We start from the raw sequence: 22151 nt of genomic DNA on the forward strand, positions 1-22151 counted from the left end.
CTATGAAACCTAACCAGAAAACTATAATTTCTTACTATCAGTAATTACCTGAAACTACCCTCACACTGGCAACGCGTGCTGCTGCGTAGTCAACCGATATGTTAGAACAACTGGAGATACACCTCCATAAAATCAAAAAACCAGAATTTATGTTAAATAAACAAATAGATTTCACAAGCCAGTTATTTTAGTACATTTAAAGACCTATTCTAGAGTTATTCCCTTGATATGTTAATTTTTTAATAATTATATCTATGGCACAAATTCATCTTTGATTGTACTCTGTACAACAACATCTGTGAGGTATTTACAAACATGTGTATGCAAATGTGTCTCTTGAGAGAAGTGATATGCATGAACAGGATGGAGAAAAGAATGTGTGATAGTGCTAAAAAGTTAAAAGTGGTTTTCTGGGATTATGAGGTAAGTTTACACTGTTCGTCTTTTTCCCTATTTTGCACTTATTTTCTGTGTTTGACTCATGAAATTCATAACCTAACATCAAACGTTTTCATGACAGGATCATGTAGTTCATCTCATTCAAAAGAAAAAATAAATCATCTATGAAGACAAGCCACACCTTACGGTGGACCCATAGGATCCGAAAAGCATGGTGTATTTAATAAAATATATAAATTTGTGACTGAAGGCGTTTTTTAATTCATACTTTCAGTGGAAAAAAGAATTACAGGAAGACAAATAATAGCAAAAAGAGGTCAATACGATGACGCAATTGACATGATAAAGTATTAGAAATGAAAAAGTTACATTTAAACCAATTAACTGAATAAAAATAGTAATCGAGGAGATCTTCTGATTAGTTTTAGAAATTAAAGAAAAGTCTCTGTATTTAACGTGATTCGAATCTGCAGCCTTCTAAACGCCAAGTCTCTACATTGATCACTGGGCTGTGGCACTAACGTAGAAGTAAATATCCTCGGAGTAGTGATGCAACTTAAATCACTTAATAAAAACAAGTCTTCTGGTCCAGACTGTATACCAAATAGGTTCCTTTCGGAGTATGCTGATGCATTAGCTCCATGCTTAACAATCATATACAACCGTTCGCTCCACGAAAAGTCCTTACCCAAAGACTTGAAAGTTACGGAGATCACACCAATATTAAAGAAAGGTAGTAGGAGCAATCCACTAAATTAAACAGGCCCATATCGTTAACTTCGATATGCAGCAGGATTTTGCAACATATATTGTGTTCGAACATTACGAATTACCTCGAAGAAAACGCACTAGTGACGCACAGTCAACATGGGCTTAGAAACATCGTTCCTGTGAAACACAACTAGCTCTTTATTCACATGCAGTGTTGAGTGCTATTGACAAGGGATTTCAGATAGATTTCGTGTTCGTGGATTTCCGGAAGGCTTTTGACACTGTACCACACAAGCGGCTTGCAATGAAATTGCGTGCTTATGTAATATTGTCTCAGTTATGTGATTGGATTTGTGATATCCTGTCAGAGAGGTCACAGTTCGTAGTAATTGACGGAAAGTCATCGAGTAAAACAGAAGTGATTTCTAGCGTTCCCCAAGGTAGTGTTATAGGCCCTTTGCTGTTCCTTATCTACATAAACGATTTGGGAGACAATCTGAATGGTGTGTAAAGTGGCAGTTGACCCTAAATAACGAAAAGTGTGAGGTCATTCATATGAGTGCTAAAATGATCTCTTTAAACTTTGGTTACGCGATAAATGAGTCTAATCTAAAAGCTGTAAATTCAACTTAATACCTATGTATTACAATTACGAACAACTTAAATTGGAAGGAACACCTAGAAAATGTTGTGGGAATGCTAACCAAAGACTGCGTTTTATTGGCAGGACACTTAAAACACGTAACAGACGTACTAAGGAGACTGCCTACACTACGCTTGTCCGTCCTCTTTTAGAATACTGTTTGGCGATGTGGGATTCTTACCAGATAGAACTGACGGAGTACAGCGAAAAAGTTCAAAGAAAGGCAGCACGTTTTGTATTATTGCGAAATATGGGAGAGACTGTCATAGAAATGATACAGGATTTGGGCTGGACATCATTAAAAGAAAGGCGGTTTTCTCACGAAATTCCAGTCACCAACTTTCTCCTCCGATTGCGAAAATATCTTTTTGACACGACCTACATAGGGAGGAACAATCACCACGATAAAATAAGGGAAATCAGAGTTAGTACGGAAAGACATAGGTGTTCATTTTTTCCGCGCGCTATATGAGATTGGAATAATAGAGAACTGTGAAGGTGGTCCGATGAGCCCTGTGCGAGGTACTTAAATGTGATTTGCAGAGTATCCATGTAGATATAGATGTACATTGCGTTATATTGTTATACTTATCACTCAGTCGCAACGATGAATTGTAGCATTGAAAAATTCGGCTTCACGCAGTTTCGTGTGAAGCTTATCTAATATAAGCCGGTCTCTGTGACTGCTGAATTTGTCTTTGCGGAATGATCCAGTATTTCGTTAGCATCAGTGTGTCGGTGTGGGAGGGAGGGGAGGCTGTGTTGTGTGATGAAATACGAAGTAAAAGGGAAGCAGATAAGGAACTGGAAGTAAAATGCCTAACTGTTGTGGCAATTAGGCAACGGCGAATGTTTGGCCATGACGCAGAGCGCTCTCATTGGAGGAAACCAGCTGCAAAGCGTGAGGTATCAACCATCAAGTAATTGCGTTCAGACTACACTGTTCTGTAGGCTTCGCTGTGGCGTGCTTTCTAATGCCGCAGAGTACACAGGAACGCTGGCGTGCCACCTGTCCCGCCTACTTGCGCCTGGCTGCGAGGGACTTGGGGCTGAGGCACAGGTTCCAGTCTTGTTCTACAACTGTCTGCTATGATGTTGGAAGAATTGATAGAGCTAGTGTGTAGAGAACCTCTTCTGCACGACATGAGGCACCCAGTCTCCTCTTTAACTTCTAAAGATTTCCTGACAACTCTAAACGGATTCGACAACAATTCAAAATTACATGCAGCCGTTTGTCGTCCGCGTAACAATCCTTAATTCATCACTGTTGCTATATTCATCAGAAAGCGATGCGTAAAACTGCGCCGGCCGCGGTGGCCGTGCGGTTCTAGACACTTCAGTCCGGAACCGCGTGACTGCTACGGCCGCAGGCTCGAATCCTGCCTCGGGCATGGATGTGTGGACTGATGACCTCAGATGTTGAGTCCCATAGTGCTCAGAGCCATTTGAAAAAACTGCCGTATATTGCTAAGCAGCGGAAATGTCTCATCTCCCAGTAGAACTTCTCTTTGATCCTTTATTTGAGGCGATACTGAAATGGAATCCGCCTCCTTAGATGAGACGTCAGCTCACTGCCATGTGGGGAACCGGTTTCGATTCCCGGTACTGTCAGGGGTTTTTACTTGATGAGAGGACTGGTAAGGGACGCGCTCAGTCTCGTGAGGCCAACTGAGGAGCTACTCGACCGAGTAGCAGCGGTCCCGAGATAAAGAAACCCAATAAAGACCGGGAAAGCGGTGTGCTGACCACATGCTCCACCACCACCTCACAGCTACAAGTGACGGCATTGAAGAGGAAGAAATGGCGGTCGTTGGGCCCGATTGGCCGGTCTGACGCCAGAACGCAGAATTTCTTAGTGCTTCCTAAAAGCAAAATCAACTATGTGGTGTACAATACAGTCTTACCCAGTCTTAGCTTTGATCATTCCAGGTTAGGACACAGTAGTGACCTTGGGATTTTATTTCTTCCTGCTGATATTATTGGGTGTATCCCTGGTGCGATAAGGTGCAGAGGTGAAGGTATAAGTTTGGAAATAGCCGTGTGTATTATAAAACAGATTTAGGTCCACTGCATTCTGGAGGTTACGAAATCTGCAAAACACAATCCCGAAACTCGCCCCAAGAAAGAAAACAAAATGCACAAACCACCACGATGCAATCAACGGAATGGGACTGTTGGCGGCAGATGTGATGTATGTGCACAGACAAACAAATCATTAAAATTTCAGTAAAAAAATTGAGTGATTTGTACAGGATCACCAGAGCGTAAGGCGGTGGGCCGGAATAAACTATTAGGACAATTTTACTTAAGAGGCCATTTATTGGCAGGAATGCATTCAAATGGGCCACATAAGTCAGGCCTAGGGAGGCGAGGGTGAGCCAGAGCATAGTGGTGGGCGAAGCATAGTTCGCAAAGTTAATGAAATTCAGTGTCTGCCATTCGGACAAGTCCGAATGGCGTGGCGGCTGCTGAAACAAACTCCACGGCACCGCAGCACCGGGAGAGGCAGGTGGTGTTCACAGGTACAGGGCGCGCGGCAGAGAGACCCCTCGCCAACGGGCGGCGGGGTACATCCAGCACGCCACGCGGCTTCCTCCGCCCTGATGGTCAGAAACCGAGAAACCCGCGGGGGCAGCATGGAAAGTTGCGTAGCGTGGCCTGGTCAGTGTCGCTTAGGCGACGTTACCTCATCAGCACATGAGGGAGGTGGGTGATCGAGATTGCCCACCCCAGTGCTGACTTGCTGTTGCCAGACCGTGGGACGAGAAAATTACAGGCAGAAAAAGCTGCCGGCTAATGCTTGACCGTAGCAAGAGAATAAACTAAACCCTTTGAAATAAATTAGCGATACAATCCCCTACTGTCTGGCTAAACCTTACAGATTTATTGGAGAGAATTTCACAAACTCAACAAGTCAATAATATGTTGGTCCACCTCTGGCCCTTATGCAAGCAGTTACTCAGCTTGGCGTTGTTTGAGAGTGTTGTTTAATGTCCTCCTGAGGATATCATGCCAAATTCTGTCCAACTGTCTCTCTAGATCGCCAAAACCCCTAGCACGTTGTGGGTCTCTGTCCATAATGATCCAAACATTCTCAAATGGGGACAGAGCTAGCGATCTTGGTGGCCAGTGTAGGGTTTAGAAAGCACAAAGACGAGTAGTAGAAACTGCCTCCATGTGTGCGAATGCACTATCTTGCTGAAATGTAAGCCCAGGGAGGCTTGCCATGAAGGGGAACAAAGAGGGGCGTAGAATATCATTGACTTAATGCTGTACTGAAAGGGTGCCGCGGATGACAGCCAAAGGCGTCCTGCTTTGAACAGAAATCGCGCCCTAGACCATCACTCCTTGCTGTCAGGCGATGTGCTGCGGAACAGTGAGGTTGGTAGCCCAGCGCTGTCTGGGGCGTCTCCAGACACGTGCTCGCTGGACATCGGGGCTCACTTCGAAGCGGCACTCATCGCTGGAGACAATTCTACTCCAGTCAATTAGATCTCAAGTCGAAGACGTGTCTGGAGTCGCCCGGGACAGTAGTGTGATAGTAGCCCGAATGTCGCCTGCCATACTGCCGAACAACCAAGAGTGGTTGTCTGGGGTTCCATTTTAGTTCATAGCAGGATCCCTTTGGTTGTCATGTGCGGCACCCCTACAGCACAGCGACACGTAGAAGAAATTCTACGCCCCGTTTTGTTGCCCTTCATGGCAAGCCATTCTGGGATTACATTTCAGCAAGATAATTTCCTTTGGCATATGTCGAAGTTTTCTACTTCTTGTCTAGTCAAACCCTACCTTGACCAATAAGGTCTTTGGGTCTCCCCCAAGTCAGGGTGTTTGGAGCGGGCGCTCCAACCAATTTGTGGGATTTTGACGATCTAACATGCCCGCTGGACAGTATTTGGCGCATTATATCTCGGGAGGATATCCAGCAACTCTATCAATCAATGCCGAGCCGAGTAACTGCTTTTATGGGGATCACTGATGGATCAACGACCTAGACGTGCTCAGTTTATTGAAATCCTTTCTCTTGAATAAATCATACAATTTTTCTGAAATTATAATTTTTGGTTCGCCTACACAAGTACATATATACATCACTCCTACCTTTACCCATCCTATTCGGATAATTACTTCTTGTTTTTTTTTTTGTCTTAGAATGTAAGTCACTACACACATCACAGCATCCCCGTACGAGAAATTCAGCTGTTACTAATTTTTGCCTATAAGAAGCTACATTTTAATCACGAAATAGACCAACTGAGCCTACATCAATTGTATTTAATGTTTAGTTCACACCAACTGCTGTTATAGACACTTTTGAAAAATAATTTTGGTTGTTATATCTAGAGGAGCTTCACTCCGCAGATTTACTTACGGTTATATGTTTGTGATCTATTACACCGGAGCAATGTGGAACATCCCCTTAATTTAGAACACGGAAGCAATTGCTTTCCAGGTCTCTTGATTCTACTCTGGTAGACAGTGTGCAGAGGCGGACAAAAGTATTCAGACACAGGTCATATGCATGTGGTTCAAATGGCTCTGAGCACTGTGGGACTTAACTTCCGAGGCCATCAGTCCCCTAGACTTAAACCTAACTAATCTAAGGACATCACACACATCCATGTCCGAGGTAGGATTCGAACCTGCGACCGTAGCGGTGGCGTGGTTCTAGACTGTAGCGCCTAGAGCCGCTCGGCCACTCCGTCCGGCCCATATGCATATTTCACGGTCAATTGTGAATGATGCATACACGGAATGTGTATCTGATTATGTGCCATAATGCATGGAATATTTCAAAAGACGTCGACTATGTGTATGTCACCGTATCCTCTACCTGGAACGATTAGTTCAGTGTTACCATCACAGGCGTGTGTTCCACCCGGGACAAAAGTAACAGACACCACCCCGCTTGACAAGGTAACCGCAGTCTGAAGGTACAACGCGGTGACAGCAAGCAGCCAGTATACGCAAGACAGCTGTCTCGTACTACAGGAAAGCACAGGACTCGTCAAAAAAGACCAACTTAGCGCCATGCCCCGTAAAGGTAGGGTAACGACAGTGGAAGAGCGAAGGCTTATTGTGCGGTTGCAAAGTAAGGGAAAATCATATGCAGAAATATGCGAGGTCGTCAACCGAAGCCGAAAAACTATATTTAGTAACGTTCAGAAATAGAAAGAAGAACCAACTCTCGTCAATCGTCCACGACAGGGGCGCCTTGAGAAACTCACGAACCGCGACAAGAGGAAGATAGTTCTAATTGTGAAAAACGACGGCCCGTGCTATAGAGACAGAACTGGCAGAAGGCGTTGGTACCGAAGTTAGTGTTAGAACAGCGCGCAGATGCCTGAACAGCGCTGGGTACAATTCCAGTGTCAAGGCGCAAACCGTTCGTCAGTAAGTGTAACGCAAGAAAGCGGATGGCATTTGCAGAAGAATTTGTAGGTACGGCTGTGGCCTTTTGGGACAAGATTCTGTGGAGTGATTAATGCAAATGTACTTTGAGGCACGTGGATGGTCGCAGTTTAGTGTGACGTGAAGCAAACACAGCGTGGGAGCCCAAAAACAGGCAAGCAACCATCAAACATGGAGACGGCAGTGTGATGGTGTACAGGTGCAGGTCTTCCAGAGGTGTTGGCGAGCTTGAAGACACCGTGGAGAGATTTGTCTATTTCGATATTCTCAAACAAAATCTGGCGAAAAGTACTGCGAAGTTGGATCTTGGAGATTACTTTTTTATTTCCAACAAGATAATGATCCTAAGCATACGGCGGAAATTGTCAAACTGTGGATCCTATACAACACGCCTCATCGCCTCATTACCCTATCGCAGTCTCCGGACTTCAATCACATTGAAAACATCTGGAATGAACAGAAAACGAGACTACGCAAACGACATATGAGCAGTTTGACACATTTGCGTGCACTGATAGGAGAAGAATGGGTTAATATCGGTTCGGATATAACGAGAAAGGTTGTCTACTCCATGCCACAAAGAGTGAGGGCTGTAATACCTGTACGGGACGCATTATCAGATACTGACTGTTGAGTGTCTGAATATTTTTTACCCCTTGGTATATTTCGATTTTCCTTCTTTTTGTTTACATAAGGCGTGTTTTGTTACTTGTTATTCCGCATATGTTCAGATTGACATATGTATTACAAATTTGTAAAGAATAAAATATAGGTTTTGAATCAAAAGGCATTTAAGGTTTACTTCTCTGATTACTCCCAGTGTCTGAATACTTTTGTCCGCCTCTGTATATGTTTCCATACTGCACGCGTTGCTTCACGTACAGTTCGTGAGACTCTTCTGTCATTCATTTTGTAGTTGTAGCCAGTACTAATGTACAACTCACTGGATGTGAGGTACCCGAAAAAAAGCTAATCTCTTACAGCGGTTTGTCAGCCAAAGTTGCATAGATGAAATTGTGACAGAAATGAACGTAGAAGGTAAAGAAATAAAAGTGGTTCTGTTCGTAGTATTTACATACCATGGAGCTACGAAAATAATGCAGTGTTTAATTCTTTTCGAACTATTACAATCTCAATTTTAAATACTGTCGCTTATAAACCTATTGCTGTCTGTTAAGCGCAGAGTAATTTTTAAACTGGATATTGGGAAAATCATATGCTAACACGAACTATCCAAGAGAGCTACATTTCTTCAAATACTATCTTCGCGAAAAAAGATCTCTGCTTAGAATCTGAGGAACGATACAGTAAAAACGGACCTGCAGTGAGCAAATCAGATTTCGAGTCACAGACGCAAGACATTCTATTATGGCGAGTGTCTTGCTTTCGATAGTAACGAACTCGCTTCCAGCAGTGAATTCCTGGCAGCAGCAAACTGCGAGCTAGTGCCCTATGACCTGCCTGCGCTGCCGGCTGCCTGTGCCCAAGTGCACTATGCTCTGCTACCCTCCCTCTCCTCGCGCCGGCCAAGCTGCCTGCCTCGCGTCCCAGTATACGCCCTGGCACACCTGCAGCGATCGACAGTAATCCGTTCACCTGCCCTGCACTGTTCGTGCCGGCCGAAGTGGCCGTGCGGTTAAAGGCGCTGCAGTCTGGAACCGCAAGACCGCTACGGTCGCAGGTTCGAATCCTGCCTCGGGCATGGATGTTTGTGATGTCCTTAGGTTAGTTAGGTTTAACTAGTTCTAAGTTCTAGGGGACTAATGACCTCAGCAGTTGAGTCCCATAGTGCTCAGAGCCATTTGAACCATTTGCACTGTTCGTGGGTATGCCCATTATTCTTATTGTTAAAACAGCCTCTTATGACCTTGATATTGTCAGAACATTACATCATAATCTTCCTTCATTCTCTTTTGAAGTCCACCACCTGTAGCTGAGGGGGCCGGCACGGTAGCTCAGCGTGTTCCATCGGAGGGTTAGCTACCCTCCGTAATAAAAAAAACTGAGTGCACGGATCAACGAAGAACCTGAACGGCTGTCATCAGACGTCCGCCCCGAACGATTACAACGAACAATTTTTAGAACAAATCGAGATCAACGATGAATTAAAAAAAAAGTGGTTAGCGCGACAGAATGTCAATCCTAAGGGCCCGGGTTAAATTTCCGGTTGGGTCGGAGACTTTCTCCACTCAGGGACTGGGTGTTGCGTTGTCCTCATCATCAACATTTCATCCCCATCGACGCACAAGTCGCCGAAGTATCATCAAATCGAAAGACTTGCACCTGGCGAACGGTCTACCCGACGGGAGGCCCTAGTCACACGACATTTATTTATTTATTCTTTTTGTAAAAATAGAAAAATGTAAATCGACTCTCCTTAGGGATGAGATGTAATTGTTTACAACTTGTGATACCACACATTCATTGAAACACGAAAGTGAAATTCCAAAGGGAACAACTTGTGCTTCACTCAACTCGGTTGTAGAACCATCTACTATTTGGCCTCTGCTCTGTTTCATCTCCAATTAGAAAGCAATTAAGTAAAATCATAGTCCTTGCACGCCAAAGTCTTGGATTCATTTATTTATCTCTTCTAGTTCGAAATACGAAATGTACATTCTACTAATTGTAGGATCTTGATAACAAATAAGTGGCTGCGTTTCATAATGTCAAGTGTAGCTTATTGTAAAACCATAGCCATTTTAATTGATCGTCGCAGAGGGGAAAATTCGAATATATTTGAAGTTTGCTAGCCATGGATCACTAAATGACACGAGGGACCGACAACAGGCCTGCATTGATCTCCAGTAATTCCGTTTTTTTCTGTCCTGCTGTGTTTGACTCTATACTAAACACGCGCGGACTCCGTACGCTTGCAATCGCGGAATTAACTCGCAAATATTTGTGAACAGAGACAGATACCAATGTTACTACCACACTAGCTGTATTTCACTTGCAATAATGTGTGGTCCGAAAAGAAAATGAAACGACGATGTGGCACTGATGGCCGGTAGGCCCCATCCGGGGAAGTTCGGCCACCGAGCTATAAGTCTCATTTCAGGTGACGCCACATTGGGCAACTTGCGTGTCGGCGATGATGAAATGAGGACAATACAACACTCAGTCCACGAGCGGAGAAAATCTCCACCCCAGCCGGGAATCGAGCTCGGGCCAACTGCATGGGAGGCAGACAGGATTTTTCTTATTTTTTATTTTTTTTCCAGTATAGTTCGTTGCGTTTGGTCTGTGCAGACGCCACATGGCGTCCCTTCAAGTTGATCGTTGATTCCTTTACTCAGTTTTTTTTTATTACAGAGGACAGTCGGCCCTCTGACCGAACACGCTGAGCTACCGTGCCGGCGTTGAGAGATTGACAGGTATGATCTGAAACTTATCTGGCAGTAAGCTACGAGCTATCAAATTTTTCCACTACAAGATTTGGAAACCAAGTGCATGTGCTTGACAAATAGCGTCACTTGACAAATACTGTTACAAGTCATGAGACGGTGAATGGTTTATTAAGAAGCTAAGATGCAGAAAAATCTGATTTTTTTTCAACCTTATGCTTTCTTCAAAATCGATGCGCCTCACTTGACGTCCAGGTGCCTCGCGACTCACCTTGCTTAACAAATTGCTGCGACCTTAACGAGACTGGCCGCACTGGGCGTTAGGTGACTACACTAGTCACTTTATGTGTCACTGGATGAACAGTTATGTTGGTTCTTCCTACGGTGGCGTCCAGTGGCTTCGAAGATAACACTACTTGATAAACACTGCTGATTACGTCACTGCGTTTGCATCTTCTCTACCATGGATGATGAAGGATTAATATCAGCAGTTTTACAACAATAACACACCATTTCAGCCAAAACAGGAAAAGGGACAATCATTTAATTCAACGACATCCAACAACGCTACTTCAAATGGCATTGTGTTGTTGGAGGTTCTCATATAACTCCCCAAACAAGTGCACATCACGTCAGTTTTCCTTATGTTGTTCCGATTTCTCTGGAAATGTATATTAAATTTTAGAAAGTTTCTTCTTACTAACTCATTTTGTAATATGCATTCATATTCATCCTGTACAACTTCTTAAATAAAACGAATAAACTTAATAGTACCAATACACTCTGCTCAGAAGATATACTAGCGTAGTAAAGAGCATTTTGCTTTTGCAGTTTTGCAGAGATAATGATGTTGGACGATTTTACAGTCATTTGTAAATAACCAAAAAATTTGTCTTGAAACGGCAGAAGTTGTTTGTACAATGTGTTGAATTCACCATGTTTACTTCTCTCATAATTAATACGATGTACCAAGCATGATGGTAGCTTCCGCAACGGTTCATATTTCAAAGAAATGTTTTGTGCCAGAAGCATTATCTGACTCAGCACTGGAAGATCCATTTCAACAATGAGTGTGAGCAACATACCTACGACGACTGGCATCGATGCTCTGGTGTGGCCACCAAGTGTCCAAGCGCTTGACACCAGGAGAGTCGTGAGGTATCTAGGAACCAGGCGGGGCACATCCGGTGTGGCCGTAATCTTAGGGTGCGTTTACACAGCCACCTAGCTGCGCACACGCATTGCCCATCGATGATGAAACAACCCCACTGGATCTTACTGGCCCATTTAACTTGCACCATCACTGGTCACCCTTCTACTCGCTACGATCCTCGCCACACTGTTATATCAAGCCGTCCATCAATGCCGTGTTTGACTCTGCTGTTTGAACAGCTGCTAGATAATTAGTCCTGGAAAGTGACCAGCATGGCTGCAGTGTAAATGTCATAAGGTTCCAAACGAGCAGCGGGATACGATGTGGTAGCGGCAGCGAGAAATGAGCTTCCAGCAGCAAGGCTGCTAGATAAATGTGTCTAAGGTACGTTTATGCTTTGATGCTGGCATCGTACTGTTCGATGCTGCTAGCACATCGCATCCCGCTGCTCACTGAGAGCCTTGTTGCATTTACACTGCAGCCTTACTGCTGGGACGTTGCTGGATGCAAAGGCATCTCTTCTCTCGCCGGGAACCTTTAACCAGCGGCTGTTCACATAGCGAGTTAAGTGTATTGCTGGTAGTGTGTGTGTGTGTGTGTGTGTGTGTGTGTGTGTGTGTGTGTGTGTGTGAAGGGAAGTCGAAGTTCTCTGCATCATCTAACAACGACAACGATTATAGATGACTCATGCCAAAAGTATGGTTGTTGATGAGCAGAAAGAAGAAGAGGTAGGGATGCACCCTCTGAAAGTACACCATCCACACAGCAACAACAGCTCAAGAATTATAGATATAGCTGTTTTGAAACACTTACGAATATTGCAACAAATTCTCCAGTTCATTTTAAATATTGTTGTACCAGAACAATTGAAAGTATGAAGATTCGTCTGAAATTATTAATTTAAGACCTGTCGGAGAACAGTTCGTCGACCTGCTCAGTTTGAGGAAATATTTCGTCTCTTTTTATCCATATCTAAATAATACACTACATTTGCCACTAAAAGAGTTTCATGCTGGTATTCAGTTGTGAAAAAGAAAACTATAAATTAGGTGAAAGAGAGGAACTGATTTCCAAAAATTATTACACTTGTTATTATCCATGATGAAGTGATATTAATGATCTTAAGTAAGTGCTTGTTTAAAAGCGCGACTTGTAATTCTAACTCTTAAAATTATCTCATAAGCTTGAAACATCGAAAATGCAGATAAAATACTTTCTTCACCATCCAAAAATTTTCAGCGTTTAGTATCCGTTGATAACTTGTACTGTACGTCTGATTCTGAAGCTGTAAGCTGTATTACAGAAACTATATTTAATAAGTAATCGATGTAATAGTGATTTATTCCTGAATCCACCAGGGCAGCCGAGAGCACTAATGCGCTGCATATCTGGACTCGGGTAGGCGCGCCAGTCCCGGATCGAATCCGCCCGGCGGATTAACGACGAGGGCCGGTGTGCTGACCAGCCTGAATGTGGTTTTTAGGCGGTTTTCTACATACCGCTAGGTGAATACTGGGCTGGACCCCACCTTCCTCTTCAATTACATGGCTCGCAGACAACTGAATTCATTTCCACTATTCCATGGGTTACACCAGACACAGACAGTTGGCGTACATTAATTCCTTCCAGAGGAGGTATGGGGTGCCGACAGGAAGGGCATCCGGCCACCCCTTAAATTAACATGCCACATCCGATTAACCAACAGATCCTGCATGTCAGGATTACTGTTTGGAAAGAGAGAGAGAGTGCATTTATTTCTGACTGCATGAAGTTAATTGTAATTATAATGAAAATATTGCAAATTGGATAATAGCCAAGGGAACTTTATTTAAAGGTATCGATAGCAACGACGAAATGATAGTAGCTGTGCCGTTGTTTATCTTTGCATATGGAGACCCCCTGTCGCATTGCGGGCAGAGAGGACGCAGAGCAACTTCAGTGATGAAAGAGTGCGGAAGTGTTTGTTGAATGCTCCCGCCGCCGGCCGGTGTGGCCGTGCGGTTAAAGGCGCTTCAGTCTGGAACCGCGTGACCGCTACGGTCGCAGGTTCGAATCCTGCCTCGGGCATGGATGTGTGTGTTGTCCTTAGGTTGGTTATGTTTAATTAGTTCTAAGTTCTAGGCGACTGATTACCTCAGAAGTTAAGTCGCATAGTTCTCAGACCCATTTTTGCTCCCGCCGACGCGGTGCGCAGCTATGCTCACGCCCGTGTAGACGCGCCTGATGCGTTAACCCGTGAGTATTGAGAGTGGACAGGTGGAAGAAGCTGTAATTCTACTGCCTGTCCCGTAGTTATCCGTGGCTCTGGGGACGACTCGGGGTTCTCAAACAGCAGCAGCAACAATATTGGCAGCTCAGCATTGACGTCGGCTCCATTCTTGGTCGTCCGCGCAGCTACAACATTGTAAGACTCTTAACTGACTTATATAGGAATGTAGAGGCTATACCCAGGTACATTTCTTTCACAAAGTATGACTAACTTGCAATAGTTAAAACTTGTACGGCATTTGTGTTGTCATTGTCCTCAGAGTTTTTTTTACCAGGCAAGGCCGCTCTTCCTTTCCATGCAACCACCGAGTGTTGTTAGAATATACAACTGATTAACTATTTACTGCCTGTTTTGTGTGTTTGCTAATGGCCATTTTCAGTGCAAATTTCTGCCTCAGTAACTGTTCATTCTTGTAGTGCAGCAGAGGTTGAACTAATTTGCAAACTTTAGTATTAACTTCATTCACTTAAAATAAAGTAAAATTTCACTGGCAAATCTAAAAACTTAAGATACAGCACAAATTAAAAGTGCTCATTTCTTTTATTCTGTATTTAGCTTAGCGAGTGACTTCTGCTGGCTTTGTATGTTTCTTATTGTTATTATATTAAAAGTAAAATGAGTGGCTCATTTGCTAAAAGTAAATTCGATTCGATCTTTCAATAGTTGAAAGTAAATTGCTTGCCTTTCTCTAAACTTTGCATTACGACACACAGAGGATACTGAAAGTCATTTTTTTTCCACAGCAAAGTTTAGCTTAAGCCAGTCATTTAATTAACCAGAAACTTCATTTATTTTTAATTTCAAAATTTAGCATTTCAGAATAAGTGACTTTCTGATTCATTTATTTTCTCAGGAACTGTTGTGCTATGGAAAAGCGTGACAACCTTCTGTTGAAATGCCAGTGGTTATTACTTAAATTTCTTTGTCATAATCATTCTGAAGAGTCTGGATATCCATTGCCCCAGCGGGCTGGCGACCGTTTAATTATATCCTTTTTTAGCTAATCAATGTTTACTTTGTACTGTCAGTAATTTTGTAGTAAATGTTACGTGGTACCTTTTTCCCGCCGTGTGCGGTTCGTGAGCGATTGCACTATATTCCAGCCATTTCAAAATTATAATCAGTACTTAGCTTAGTTTAGAATAGATTCTTCCTTCAGACGACTCTGTTGTAAACTTTCCTCAAAGTAACCAGTGTTATTTTCATTCGATAACAACAGCCTTACTCAAGGTTCAAAATGGTTCAAATGGCTCTGAGCACTACGGGACTTAACTTCTTTGGTCATCAGTCCCCTAGAACTTAGAACTACTTAAATCTAACTAACCTAAGGACATCACACACACCCATGCCCGAGGCAGGATTCGAACCTGCGACCGTAGCGGTCGCGCGGTTCCAGACTGTAGCGCGTAGAACCTCTCGTCCACTTCGGCCGGCCTTTACTCAAGGCAAAATTTCGTTAGGCATATGCGATCACTGTCAGATGTATCACAAACCAGTAGTCCGATTAGGAAGGAAATTGGAAATTTGTGGAAAGGTCTTATGGGACCAAACTGCTGAGGTCATCGGTCCCTAAGCTTACTCACTACATAATGTAACTTAAACTAACTTACGCTAAGGACAACACACACACCCATGCCGGAGGGCGGACTCGAACCTCCTACGGGGCGAGCCGCGTGGGCCGTGACAAGACCCCCTAGACCGCGGGGCGTTAGGAAGGGGGAAGTTACACGTGGTGACGGTAGTCGTGTGACGAGGGCCTCCCGTCGGGTAGGCCGCTCGCCTAATGCAAGTTTTTCGATTTGACGCCACTTCGGCGACCTGCACGTCGATGGGGATGAAATGATGATGATTAGGACAACACAACACCCAGTCCCTCAGTGGAGAAAATCTCCGACCCAGCCGGGAATCGAACCCGGGCCCTTAGGACAATATCAAATGGTATTGTTCTTCGCATGAATTTTGCATTGTGTAGATTCGTAGCGAATCAAACCCTTTGCGCTACGAATAAAGTCGCTCACGCATGGCAGTAGTAAGTGGTGGAACTAAGCCACAAAATTTCGAAATTTGCATTAATCAGTAAAACAGGCAACATGATGGACAAAAATGAAACTAATAATTTGATTGTACTTAACGCAAAACAATCAGTAGAACAAAGGGGATCGCTGACAGCGGAACCGATTTTTGAGGAACAGGCGGCTAGCATCACAGACGATACAGCTGGAACACAGGAACAGGCGAAAATAGAATTCCTGGCATTGACAGATGCTACGAATTCGGAAAAAACATGGAAACTGAATCCACTGACGGTGGATGCAAGGAAACCATTAAGAAATAACCAGAGTTAGTATCAAAACCAGTAACAGCTGGAAACATAAACGATTTGTTGAGCATGTTGATCAGTACTATTCATGTTCAGTCTGAATAAATAAATTCTCAGTCAAATCAATTACTGCTAAAATTAATACTCAAACAGAATCAGTTAAGATTGTGAACAATAATATTGAAGTCGGTAACACGAAAGCAGATGAAATCAAGAAAGAAAGAATTGTAATGAATACCGAAATCGGTTATCTTAATCAGGACATGACAAAAGTACAATAAAAAATTGGAATCATAAATAGTCATTTTGAGACGGAAGTACAGAAAACTGAACTGAAACTGGAACAGACTTTTGATCCCATTATTGGAAATAAAGTAAGTGAAAGGTAGAATTAGTGCGAAAAGACGATAGAGAAAAGGTTACGAATTTACTAACTTTAGTATCAGACATGGATACTAGAGTGAAGAAATAACTGAATATGTGTGATGAGAAAAAGAGGGAAGTGGAAACATTAGCGACAACCACTTTCCAAATAGTCACGAAAGTAACCAAACTAGAAAAGAGAGTAGACGAAAAACACGCACGTAACAATGAAATCTTAGCGAAGGAGGAGCGTTTCGATCCCTTAAAAAAACAGGATGGACTGCACGCTACTGTTTTCATTAAAAATTTGGAAAGGGTACTGCCTGAATCATGGACGGATAAGAGAAAAATTAACCCTATAATCGACGTGCTAGCGTTTGAGGCTAAGCGATGGGGCTTAAACCTCGATACTGTGAACCTGAGCTTTCAAGAATTTAAGAATGCGTTCTTGAAAGAATATTGGTCAGAGCAGAAGCATAGAGTGAATGGCGCGATTTCGTAGTGTCAATATCCTAGAACGCGAACTCCCGCTGTTCGATGAAAGAATTTTGTGAAAATTCGATCCGCAAATTAGAGTATTTGCGTGATCGATGGACAGAATAGAAAATTGTCTGGAAGTTGTGTAAGAAGCTTGCAGATAATTCCTGGAGGTACGTAGGCAGTAGTTACAGAACAATTACTGCATTCTGAGAAATGGTCGAATGTCAGTTTCTTTGGTGGAATAATCGCGAAAATTTTAAGAGTAGTGATAATAGCAACAGTTACCAAGACGGTAACAACTATAATAACAATAACCATAGGAATAAAAGTAACAAGCACATGGTAATAATAATGACTCACATCACTATAACAATGACAGTCATTGTCGGAAAACCATAGTAGAAATTACAAAGTTGAGTATAATGTGAGTGTGGTACGTCGTTCTAAGCAGAATGGTTGCATGCAGAAGCAAAATCAGCAATTGTGGCACCCAGATAGAAATGGGCCTGTCGTATTTAATCAGGGAAACCATTAACCGCACCACCGAGCGAGGTGGCGCAGTGGTTAGCACACTGGACTCGCATTCGGGAGGACGACGGTTCAATCCCGTCTCCGGGAATCCTGATTTAGGTTTTCCCTAAATCGATTCAGGCAAATGCCGGGATGGTTCCTTTGAAAGGGCACGGCCGATTTCCTTCCCAATCCTTCCCTAACCCGAGCTTGCGCTCCGTCTCTAATGACCTCGTTGTCGACGGGACGTTAAACACTAACCACCACCACCACCATTAACCGCACCGGTTTGGGGCCCAATGGGCATGGGAAGAACTTGGCGGCCCAAACGAAAGTCTAGACAACGTCGCTATGATAGATCCGTATAGGTAAATCGGAGATGGGAGAATGTGAAGAGGACAGAACGAGTAATGCACCCGCAGTAACAATGAAAAGGCAGTCGACAAAGCGATCACTGTCCGTAATAATGATGAAAATAGAGTACCGGTGAACGAGGGAGGGACGACCGCTGTTACGAATACAATGGTGCCGCAGGCTCCAGTACAACGTGATTCGTCGGTGGATTTAAATAAGGCGATATCAGATAAAACTTCCGTTGTCACGCAGGGCAACGCGGAACGCGAGCTGGTGGAACGAGCTGAAGAATTACACAAGATTCTACTGGAGGTGTGCTAATTGGGTGAGCGGACAATATTTTATGCTTCTCAACCCGCAGAAGAAACGAGAAGCTCTATACAGAAGAGGCAGGCTTGTCCAAATGTTGTAGTAATTGAAGTAGCCAATCTCAACGACGCTGCCCTAAGGAAAACCCAGGCGAAATATCTGAAGAGGTGCAAGACGAATTTGCCGATGATGACCTGGTACGACTAATTGACGGTCACATAGACTACGACATCTACGAGGTTAAGGCTGATGTTATAGAGTCAGACGGGAGTGGAATGGTTGCGTGACTCCGGGAGGAGAATTAGAAGCAGAAACAAAGCACCTTTCTCCAAGCAGTGTGAAAGTTGATACCCATCTTTCCGAGGAAAATTTATCTGACTTGACAGTTAGCTAATTGTTGGTAATACAAGGTTCGTTAATCGAAGAAATTGATAAAAAGGTTTCAGTTTTGGGGCCAAAAAGGCTTCAGCAATCACAGGACAGGCAGATACAAAACATGAATCTCCAAGAACAAAAAAATCAAAAAAACACCAGGTAAACCGCTATCGGTGTCAGAGGCGGACAGGTTTTTCTGGTATAACCTGGATATGGATGAGGACTTGTTATGGGAAAACGAAGAATTAGACACAGATAGGTGTAGAAAAATAATACTTCCGTCGATATGTACGGCCTACAAATGCACGTTTTAATAGATACTGGGGCAGAGGTAAATGTTATGGCCGAAAAATTTTTTGATTTGTTAAAGGAAAGACCAGGAGTAGCAGTAATGCCCGTAATGGCACTGGATTTATCGTCGTGCCAGATTTGAATATCGAGATAATAATGGGTTTAGACTGGCACTGAAATAACACGCAGTAATTGACTGCAACAATAAAACAGTGATGTGCATATCAAAAGATAAGACTGAAATTACTGTAAGTTTTAATAAAACAGGTGGTGATGTGAGTTATCAGTACCAACCTGTTTTCACTGTTACTTCATTTGGAGAGCGGGGCTGAGACACAAAAACGGGAACATATTGTCACCACAATCACAGAGCGTGGGTCAAATATATAAACGACTTCGAAAAGATTATGAATGTTTTTATGCACGACTCTATAGGATTCACTCCGGAGGAAATAATATTAGTCCATATGCCTAAGAGTTTGGTGGAAGCGATAACTGATTTCCCTCCCCGAGTTAGTACTGAAACTGAGGTGAAGAAAGAACGAAAGAACGTTTGTGGGAGGTAATGAAAAAGAAAGCCGAGGCTAGAATACGGCGCCATGACGCGGAAGTGAGATTGTTAAATTTGCAATTGGCGACCTCGCTCTCGTTAAAGCGAACGCGAAATCAAGCGAGATTGATAATGAGATTTCAGAATTTAAATTCATTTACAAGTATAATGGATCATTTAAGATTATCAGTATATCTTACACTAATGGTTACTTTTCCAAATTCTGGGAAACAGTTTGGTTTACGTAACATTGTTGACTTGAAGTTGGATCGGTCAAGAACTGATTAATCTGAAAAAGTATTTCCAGCAAAGACTTAATTACTAGAGTAATTTTCAAAATGTATTCCAAATTTATTTCTTGGACCAGACTGTCATCAACGAATTTGCAAGAAGTATAACGAGAAATTTAGCTTTCAGAGTAGATGTTCTGAAAGGAAAACCCAAGCCAAGACTAATGAGTACGAATATCACTCTTGTATACGTATCATTTGTAATTTTGAAAATAATATGTTGTAAAAATTCTTTTACGCCATGTACTAAGTAAGTGCACTTAGACAGTATGTAAGTTTCAGGTCTGTGCATGCATGTGAATACGGACAGTGTTGAGTTATGCAGTGTGATAGAAGTATAAGAATTCCTTGAGATTATTCAGGAGTAATGTAAGGCAGGTGGACGTACTGGTATGCCACTGCACAAACAGAGAGAACAAGACTGCCGCTGTGGCACGCACACAACAAAGCCATGTCGGGACTCAGCCGCTGCCAGCTCTTAGAACGCTGCGGCGTCCTTTGTAAATAAGCATGTGGAACGTGTCGGGTTTCCTTTCAGCACAACCAGTGTAAAGCTATGTTGTAGACATTTAAGTGTTATCGGGACCGTTGCTCTCATAATGAGGAATGGAATCTGTTAATGATTGTGATATTTATGAAAAACTATCTGAAGTAAACATTGTAACTAGTGATTTCTTGACATCTCGTGGAAATTGGGTTTTCTGCCGGATATCAGCGTCTTCCAAACACGATATTTCGACGTCATTACTTGACGTCTTCATCAGGTGTTCCCTGAGACTGGCTGCTTGCTGGTTTTTTTTTTTTTTTTTTTTTTTTTTTTTTTTTTTTTTTTTTGCACTTTTCATTCCCTTCTCAGTTGGAGAAGGGCGGGCTGTTATAGAGCGTGCGTTGAGCTCTTTTCAGCCATGGGGTTAAAGTTGTTCTGTTTTGGCTCTGTTTATTTTTTTTTTTGCTGGGGTGCAAGAAAGGGGGGGGATTTCTCCCAATTGGGAATTTATTTGCAGGAGTTTGTGGGGGACAGTTCCGGTATTTACCTTAGCGGCCAAGGAAAACCTGCAAAACCCGGCCAGAACTGCTTGTTACGGGTCGCATATTTATGCCTGCCCGGTGCCTGGTGTTTTGTTTGTCGGTCCGCGCCCGCGAGTGGCTCTCCCCTGCCGCACTGGACGTTCCCTATTCCGTCCGCGCCTGCTCTGGCCGCCTCCGACTGCGGCTGAGGCTTCCTGGTGTTCCCTTCTTGGTTCGTGCCCGCAGTGTGCGGATGTCTGAGGCTCGTTGTTGGTGTTGGAGACATATTTTCTCCGGTATTGCTTCAGCAGTTCAAATGCCGAGTTCCATGCAGTGCTTAGCTGGTATCCTGCTTCCCGGTTAATCAGGTTTTGTGCCATCTTTATCTCTATAGATTCAGTGATGACATTATCCCAGAACCTGGAGGTCTGGACCATGACCTTGGTGTTCTCATAATCCATGGAATGTTCCAACTCTAAGCAGTGTCACGCTATTGCTGATTTTGTGGCCTGCCTTAGCTTGGTATGTCGCTGGTGATTTCTTACCTCTCTTGTTATCCTTTTACTCATTTTTTGTATACCTTTTAACTATTTCACTTACGTTTCCTTGTACAGTAAGTACTGACATGAGATTTTCATTTCAAATCTAATTGTTTCTTGAAAGATGTAATTTTGTTGTTTAAAATATGTTATGGTACACTATGATGATTTGAGTTATAATAACACATTGTTGTCATGCTATTACGTGCCTACAGGTATTTATGATAATTAATGAGAAGCTTAGTGAGTGATTAACGAAATTTATGTAGACAAAACTGAATGCATTTGCCCAGCTGTGTTTCCGTTTACCTTCCCTTATTTTATTTTCCTTCAGGAAAAAACTCATGGAACGTGGGGCACATGTAATACCGAAAATGCAGGTACAATACTTTTTGCACCATCCAAAAATTTTCGGCGTTTAGTATCCGTTGGAAACTTGATCTATACTTCTGATTCTAAAGGTGTAAGCTGTACTACAGAAACTATATTTAATAAGTAATCGATTTAATAGTGTATTTATTTCTGACTATATGTAATTGGTGTAGTTGCAATGAAAATATTGCAAATAGGTGGGTAATAGCCTAGGGAACTTTATTTAAAGGTATCGATAGCAACGTGAAATGGCAGTAGCTGTGCCGTTGCTTATCTTTGCGTATGGAGACCTTCTGTCGTGTTGATGGCAGAGAGGTGGCACAGCAGCTTCAGTCATGAAAGAGAGCGTAAGTGTTTGTTGAGCGCTGCCGCCGACGCGGTGTGCAGCTATGCTCGCGCAGGTATACTCGCGCCTGATTCGTTAACCCGCGAGTATTGAGAGCACTGTAGCAGTGG

This window comes from Schistocerca serialis, chromosome 1 (genome assembly GCF_023864345.2).
Source record: "Schistocerca serialis cubense isolate TAMUIC-IGC-003099 chromosome 1, iqSchSeri2.2, whole genome shotgun sequence".
Lineage (NCBI taxonomy): Eukaryota > Metazoa > Arthropoda > Insecta > Orthoptera > Acrididae > Schistocerca > Schistocerca serialis.